Here is an 8,138-nt window from a genome sequence, read left to right on the forward strand (position 1 = left end):
TAGGATTTCCTTTCTTCAAGACGTACTTAATCTTCTCTCAGAGTTTAAATGTATCCTATTATATAGTGTGATGGTCCTATAGAGATATTGACCTCCACGTACACGTAAACAGATTTATTCACAATTACAATATTTATTAATTATACGCTCGAGCTCTTCTCGTAGATATAAGCTCGGAATTCCTACCAATGAGGATAGTCTCCCCACTCTTGGATCCACTCAGGCGACTAATATCATACCAAAACAATATAATGTGCAGTTCGCTCTAAGCATTCGTGACGAATAGAACCATTCGGAATTCAAATTCCAAATTTTTCTTTGTGAAGTTAAAAAAGATCGATTCATGTCCAAAATACTCAATAAGTTTCATAGTTCATTTAGCACATTCGAAATTAATTCTAAGATTCTATTTTTAAGTGATGATAATGATGAAAGCTAAAGAGAACATTATTTTTTTTCAAATATTTATGCTATCAATTCTCCTCCATTTTTTTATTACTATTCTTAACAATGTTTGTTATTAACAAAAATAAAATGAGGTTAAAATTTCGTGTATCTAATAACTATATGTTATGATTAAATCTCAAAGCGAGTTTATAACGAATAAATATTGTATGTACTTATATATACAAGATATCTCGTGAGTTGTGCTTTCTTCAAGATATAAAAAAGCTCCTGAGTCACAAATAAAATGTGATAAAAAAAAATAATTTTTTGAAAAAAATAAATTATTATGTATATCTTTTTGTGAAAAAAAATTGTGAAAGGAAAGAAACCTTAGGTTATTAACGATTTCATTGAAGAATTAAAAATTTTAGTAAATTTATCTTGTATATTTGAATGAATAAAAATTAATTTAAATTTGCAATTGTATATTGTAAATTAATTTTTATAATAAAAATTTGGGTAAATAAAAATCAATCAAAATTAAATTAATTAATCTATAATGTAAATCTGATTTTTAGATTAATTTTTATGAGTTTAAATGAAAATTGATTTTAGATTATGATATATTTGTAATATATTTAGTTTTTTATCTAATTTTTTCAAATTTAAATAATGAATAATTAACATGAATGATTAACATTTATCTTGATTTTTTTTTAAATTTATCTCAAAATTTTTTGATTTTTGAAAAATGTTATGTTATATAGAGATTTTTCAAAATATAATTTGTATCGTTAATAACTGAATATTTTAATTCAGAATATGAAAATCTTGTAAAAATTATTTTATTTTTGATTCAGAATCAAGCATATTGAAAGCGTGTTATTTCAATTATTCCATGCAAAGTTGAGGAACGATTTGTAATTTAAAGAAAGATTATTTAAACTAAATATAATCTGCGTTGAAATATTTTCTAAGTAAATTTAGGTAGAAGTATCTTAGTGACATAAAAGTGATTTTAATATCTCTCATTAAAATAAAATTAATTTTATTATCAATTTTTTTACACAAAAATCATAAAATTTTACTTTATTCGCGCAAAGAATTTTTAAAAAATATTTAAAAAAAATAAAAGAAACATCATAGTCATTTTTTAAAAATTGCAGACCTTGAAATTTTTTAAATATTTTTATTTCTAGAAGGGTAACGCTGAAAACATGTTCTCCACAAAATCATCTCTGGTTCGAAACACTTATGTGAATAACCAATAGTTTCGAAAGCTAATCGCATGGAAAGATTAAAATGGGACACCCTATATGTATATGTAATGTATACCTATGTGTATTAACAAAAAATAATCGTTCCTATGAAATTTTCCATCCAATTAATTCTTTCGAGTCAAGAATTTTGTATGCTTCATTCAATTTTTTTTTTATTCCTTCCTTTTGCAAAAGAAAATAAAAAAAAAAGACAGCATTTAAAAAAAGAAAGAAGTTTACACATGTTGATTAAACATCGATTAATGAAAGATATACAGGATCTCCTTGAAGAAGATAACTTTTTCTTTTTCTTTTTTATAGAAAAAAAGCTATCACAAAATAACTGTTTTATAAATATAAGTGTAAAGAAAGTATTAAAACTGTGAAACAAAATATTGGTTTTTTCATTTCTCGTTTCCTATAGTGAATTAATATACTAACTTTATTAATTGATACTTATAAAACTTGTAGATCGAATGAATCGAAACTTGAAAAATTAAAACTATTATCCAATTATTAAATTAAGATTCACATAAATCTTTTAAAAAATTAAATTACATTTTTGAAATATTTTTTTCAAATAACAAATAGTTACATTCAAAAAATTTAAATGGAATACTCGAATCTACAACTTTTTCAATTGTTATTAAACAACCGAAATAATCTCGTAACATACACTTTCTGATTGAAATTATTCTCTCCCATTCCATGCACTCTCACACTTTCGACCGATCTGCAATCTTGAAACGCCTTGTACTGGGCTAACAGGCCAAATGAATATCCAAAGTCCACACACGGTCACGAGAGAAAAACAGCTAATGATGATTACTGCACCAAAGAATATTTCCCATAATCGATTTTGAGAAAAAGAGAACCTTGGAGAAAAAGACACACCTTGAGAAAAAAACGATCGCAGATCTCGTTTTTTGAAAAACAATATTTCAGTTGTTTTCCTTGCTCGTGTTCCACTTGCATTTCTGGTCGCGTTTTTGGTCGTGTCCGCGACGGCTATTGCGCATGCGCATTTCCGCACGCGCTGCTTTCATCGTTCGCGCAATAATCTTGGCCGTGAATCGAGCATCAGTCTTCGACGAACGAGCCCTTCGTTCTCGCGCTTTGCGTCTCATGTTCGCGTCTCGAGAAACTTGTTCTCGTGGTTTGGAAAATTTATTTAGGTGGAAATTCGAGAAAGAGTTAAATCAGTAATTGTACAATGATATAAAACTTTTTAATATTTATTTATTTTATATTAATATTGTACAAAAATATTTATATTGTTAATTTACTCGAAGACAGTGTTACTGATCGTTTCAATGATATCGTTTCAATAATATCTATGTTATAAATATTTGTTTTTTAAATTTTTCTTGTTAGGAAATTCCAAGTTATTACAAAGTGACTAACAAAATTTTGGCTTCTTATTTTTCGATATTTAAAAATAATTATTCAGGAATAATAATAATATTAAATTTTAAATATTGAATTTCTTATTTAAGAAAAATTTTTAGAAAGAGAGATCGATTTACTTATAGTGCAAAGTGGAAATTTTAATTATAAAATTCATTTGGTTTTTTTTTTTATTTGTTTGTTTGAAGAAATTGATATTTTGCTGTTAGAAAATTGATAAATTGAAGGATTAGTGGAAATGAAGATTAACAGGTGTGATTTAGAAGTAATTGTTGCGCAAGATGGAATTTAAAAATCTTTTTAAAATGGAGATTTATGTGACTTGTTCTTTGGATATTATTTTTATCGAAATTGATGAATTAAATTTATTAAATTACAAAATATTTTTTCCAGGAAAAAAATTTTTATGAAAAAAAATAACTGAAATTTATATTCCATAAAATAATTTTTAATGAAATTAATGAAAAAAAATAAAAATATCAATCTCTACGTGTAATTTTTGTTTAAAAAAATTAATATTTTCTTATATTTTATGACAATTCAATTTTCTTTGATTTAAAAAAATCATAAATAATTTATTATTTAATATGATAAATTAATATCAATATTAATAGGTTATGAAAAATAAATGTAAAAAAAGAAGTGAAAGTGTTTTCGATGATAAATTACTCTATTACCACAATAGATGAAGATGATAGATTAAGATTGATGTTAGTACTTGATCTTCCCTCTTGAATTAGATTTTAAGAAATTGAATTTCTTTCTCGCGAAAAGATAGTACTACATTTCGCAAACTCTACAACTACTGTATCAAACCAGATTTAATATTCCATTATCGAATCTAATTTTCAATTAAAACTTTTAAATTATCAATTCAATGAAATATAATTAAAGCAATCTTCAAGAAATCATATTAACTATGTCCAACAAGATGAACATATGATCTTCATTTCTTAAAAACTAATTTCACTTTTTGTATTTTGCAAATTTTTTAATAAAAAAATTAAAAAATTATTTTACTTTCATTACATATAAAAATTTAAATGTTTATAATTATTATTATTATTATGAAATTATTAAAATTATATTATCAATTAATCAAAAGATTTTAAAAGAATTGTAAAAAAGATTTTTAATCGTGGAATATGAGTATTGTCATCGAAAGAGAACATGAGAAAACGATCGGTAAATAAAATTAATGAGTGTAAGATGGTCAAAGGAATTTGTTCGCCTCTTTTGCGGTGTTATAGTCTAATAGGATAAACGATTTTTAAATTATCGTTAATGAAGTATATGTCATGAATATTTTTTAAAAACTACACATCAACCGTTAATTGCTGCTTTATATATGTAAAACGTAAACGAAGTTAGACGAAGTATTTCGTAAGAAATATTGCAGATATAAAATAATTTATCAAGTCAGATTAAAAGGATATATATAATGAAAATCATATTAATTTGTAATTAACTTTTTTCACAACATGATTTTAAAATATATACATTCGAAATATATTAATAATAATGAAATACAAAAAGTTAAATAAAATAAATAAAAACAATATAAAATAAATTTTAATTGAAACTCGTTTTCAAATAATTTTTTATTTCTTATTATTGACTCTTAGAATCAATCCAATAAAAAATAAATCGTATTTTGTTTACAAATTAATAAACGAGATGAGTTCCGTATTTTTTATAAAAAAAAATATGTTTTTTCGAACAATATCGTAATCTTTTAAATTAAGATTAAATAGTTTCCAATATTTATTTGAATCAATATTATTCGAAAATCAATAAAAAGAATAGAATCCTTCGTACGATATTTTAGAAATGTTAAGAAATTTACCATAAAGTATTTTATTTTTTCTTCCCTTCAATTTTTTCAAAGAAAACTTCAAAATCTTTTGATATCATATCATAAATCATACCATAAACTAATATCAATTATTAGATAGAGAATTTTTTTCGTACAGATGAGAGATATCGAAGAATGTATGAAAAATAATTGAATCAATAAACGATATTTATAAACTTCTTAATAAAAATAAAATAATTATATAATAAATATTCTTCGATTTTTATTTAGTGTTTATCAATATTTGATTCAAAAGAACTAGATAGAATCAATTTCGAATTCTTAAACATGTAATCAATGCTATGTAGAAATAGACTCGTGAATTAATAGTAAAAAGAAGAAAAAAATGCATTAAAGAAACGATCATAAAAAAAAAAAAGTACAACGTTCCAATCAAAAAAGTAATTCAATCAATGAACTGTGAAACAATAAATTTTCACGAAGAAAATAAATACAGCATCGTAAGAGAATACCATCATTACCATTATCAAAAGATTGAAACAAACCTAACCTCAACTTCGAGCCACACGCTTGAAAGCCGACTTTCTCCATCACCATATATTACTTGATGTATGTACCCATAAATACGTGTCTCTCTTCGTGAACCGTATCACAAATCCTTTCCAAGTTTTATTTAAGCAACGCAAGAAGGCAGAAAAGAGTGGATATTATATACAGTATCGTTTAATCGGACGAAAAAAAAGCGAGAAAGTTGATGGTGCGGTGTTCTTGATTGTTTATCAACAGGTTACCGGTAGAATGGAAGCGTTTGGATCTCTCGGTGGATCGATCCCGAATCAGTGAAGCGTAACTAGTTGAAAAGAGGGTATCGGCCGGGGAAAAACGTTCGATGATCGAAGCATCGGAGAAGAGACGCGATGGGAGTGGGGATAGCAAGACACGACGCTCGCGGCCAGTTATGGTGGCGAACCATGCTTCATGGTGGGGTTGAAAGGTGGCGCAGTCATTTATGGTTGCCGGTTGTTCATCCGACGGTTCAGTTGCCCGTCTGACCAACAACGACAAAAACCTCAAATGGCGAACGTACGATGAGCAGTCGACTCGATTATTTGATTTTAAGGATCGTTATATGGAACCGACAACGTTTATGAAATTCTATTTCTATTAATCATCGGAAGTTTATTGGTTTCTACAATTGATTGCTCTACAATTGAGATCTCGTATAAGCTTTGAAGAGTCTAAAGAAGAAGAAGAAAAGAGTTTCGAGATAGAAAAGTGATATATGAACGATGTTTGTGAGAAGTATGTTTACGTTTGAACATTATATTGGAGAATTTGATTAATATTTAGAGAATTTGTTGTTTGTCAAAATTTAAATTTGTATATAATTTGAAATTCAGTTTGATGAAAGAAGAAAGAAGAATTTAAAAAATAAAGTTAAAAAAGAAACGACTTATTGGAAGACATTAATTTTGAATAGAAAAGTGGTACCTGAATGAATGATTAATTTGAGGAATATATTTATGTTTGATATTTCATGAATATATCAAAATGTTTGATTAATGATTAATAGTTTTTTAAAATTAACTTTGTGATTGAAGATTGTTGTTGCAAAAAATTGTGATTCAAAGAATTTCTTGAAGAATAGGAAGAATGGTTGAAAGTGTGCAATATTTCTACGAAAATTCAAGAAGAATAATTCGAAAATTCTTTACTTTTGATGGTGTGTAATTATAAATATTTTTTTCTCAAGAATTTATGAAAGAAATTTAGATTTATCCTGCATTTGGCTAAATGAATTTTTTAGAAGATAAAAATATTGTTCATCTTTAAAAAATTTTAACATTTCTCCTTAAAGGGAATTAATGATTCGATATTCTGCAAATAAAGACGTATTTCCGAAGAATTCGCCGAAGAAAATTAAGAAATTTTTCAAAGGCATTATATTGAAAGATAGCCTCTTTGCTGGAATACCAGAACGATTTAAAGAACGTTGTGGAAAATAGAGATATATTTATGATTGAGAACATAAAGTAGATCGAGGAATTTGATACGATTATTTGAAAAGTAGTTCGATTAATATTTAAAAGTGTTGATTTTCAAATAATAATCCGAACACGAAGGTTTGTTTGTTTTTTTTTTTTTTTTAATTTTATCATCGAAAAATTTAAGACTACTTTGTACTCAAGACACTTTTCTTTTTTAAAGAAAATAAAGGATCTTGTATAAAAATAGAGAAGAATGTTTATATTTGAAAATCGAAAATGAATCAGAATTTTGAAAATAAATTCTTTGAAGAAATTGAATTAATGATTAAGGATTTGTTGAATTTTTGATAACAATTTGTAAATGAGGATTGGCTGTTGAAAAGTTTGAAAAAGATTAAGAAAGTTTGGGCAAGATTTGGAATGTAATGAAGGATATTTGTTGATACAAGAATATGAATACCAGAATTTTCAACATATAACTCTAGAAAATTTTTGATTGATAATATTGAATATTTTTCTTTAAATCAAAATTAATTTCTGAAATGTGTGAAAAGAAAATTTAAAGAAATATTTTATCTTTAAGATAAATTACACTTCAAATTTTAAAAGAAATCATATCTTTATTATCTATATCTTTATAATTAAAAAGTGAATTAAAACTTTTTACATGAAACTTCAAGAAAAATTATAATGATGAATTAATAGTAAATTATATATTTATTAGTTTTTCAATAGTACCTCATAGATTAAGAAAACTCTGAAGAAAACTCAAAATATAATTTAGATCTATTATTCTTATTCTATTGTTCTTCTCTCATCTTATTCTTAAAAAAAACGTTATTTTTTAGAATGAAAAATTGTTCCAAAGAATACTCCATAAAATAGTAGAGCTTCGACACGAAATTTCAAGAAAATTATGATCCACAATTGGAACTATCATTTTTTGACGATATCCCGTAAGTTTCGAAGCAAAGAACTATTCTTTGAAAAAGTTGTTTTTCGAAGTGAAAAAGTGATTTAAATGATTCTTTGAAAGTGGCACGATATATTTATCTTGGAAATCGCAAAGTGGATCAAGCAATTTGAACGTGAAATTTCAAACAAGAGGAATTCAATCAGTAATGGAAACCTTCTTTATTAATACTCTATAAATGAGATTATTGAAGAATTTTTGAAAACAACCGAAGAAATATTTTGAAGTTAAAATCGTTCTGAACGAAATTATATATTTTAGATTCCAATTAACATTTAATTCGATAATAAAGAAAAGTCTTCGAAAAA

General features: G+C 25.3%; 1 long non-coding RNA gene across 2 annotated transcripts; it reads left to right on the forward strand.

Moving 5' to 3' along the window:
• The first annotated feature begins 5,041 nt into the window (after positions 1 to 5,041).
• LOC122718731 lies at positions 5,042 to 8,109 on the forward strand. Of its 2 annotated transcripts, none has more exons than XR_006347457.1 (3): positions 5,042 to 6,592; positions 6,728 to 6,992; positions 7,706 to 8,109. It is a non-coding gene; the product is annotated as an uncharacterized LOC122718731 (long non-coding RNA). The 2 variants fall into 2 exon arrangements; XR_006347456.1 differs by having other exon boundaries at positions 5,042 to 5,478; positions 5,656 to 6,992.
• Positions 8,110 to 8,138: the final 29 nt, after the last annotated feature.

The sequence above is a fragment of the Apis laboriosa genome, unplaced genomic scaffold (genome assembly GCF_014066325.1).
Source record: "Apis laboriosa isolate Shangri-la unplaced genomic scaffold, ASM1406632v1 scaffold68_cov148, whole genome shotgun sequence".
In the NCBI taxonomy this organism is placed as follows: domain Eukaryota; kingdom Metazoa; phylum Arthropoda; class Insecta; order Hymenoptera; family Apidae; genus Apis; species Apis laboriosa.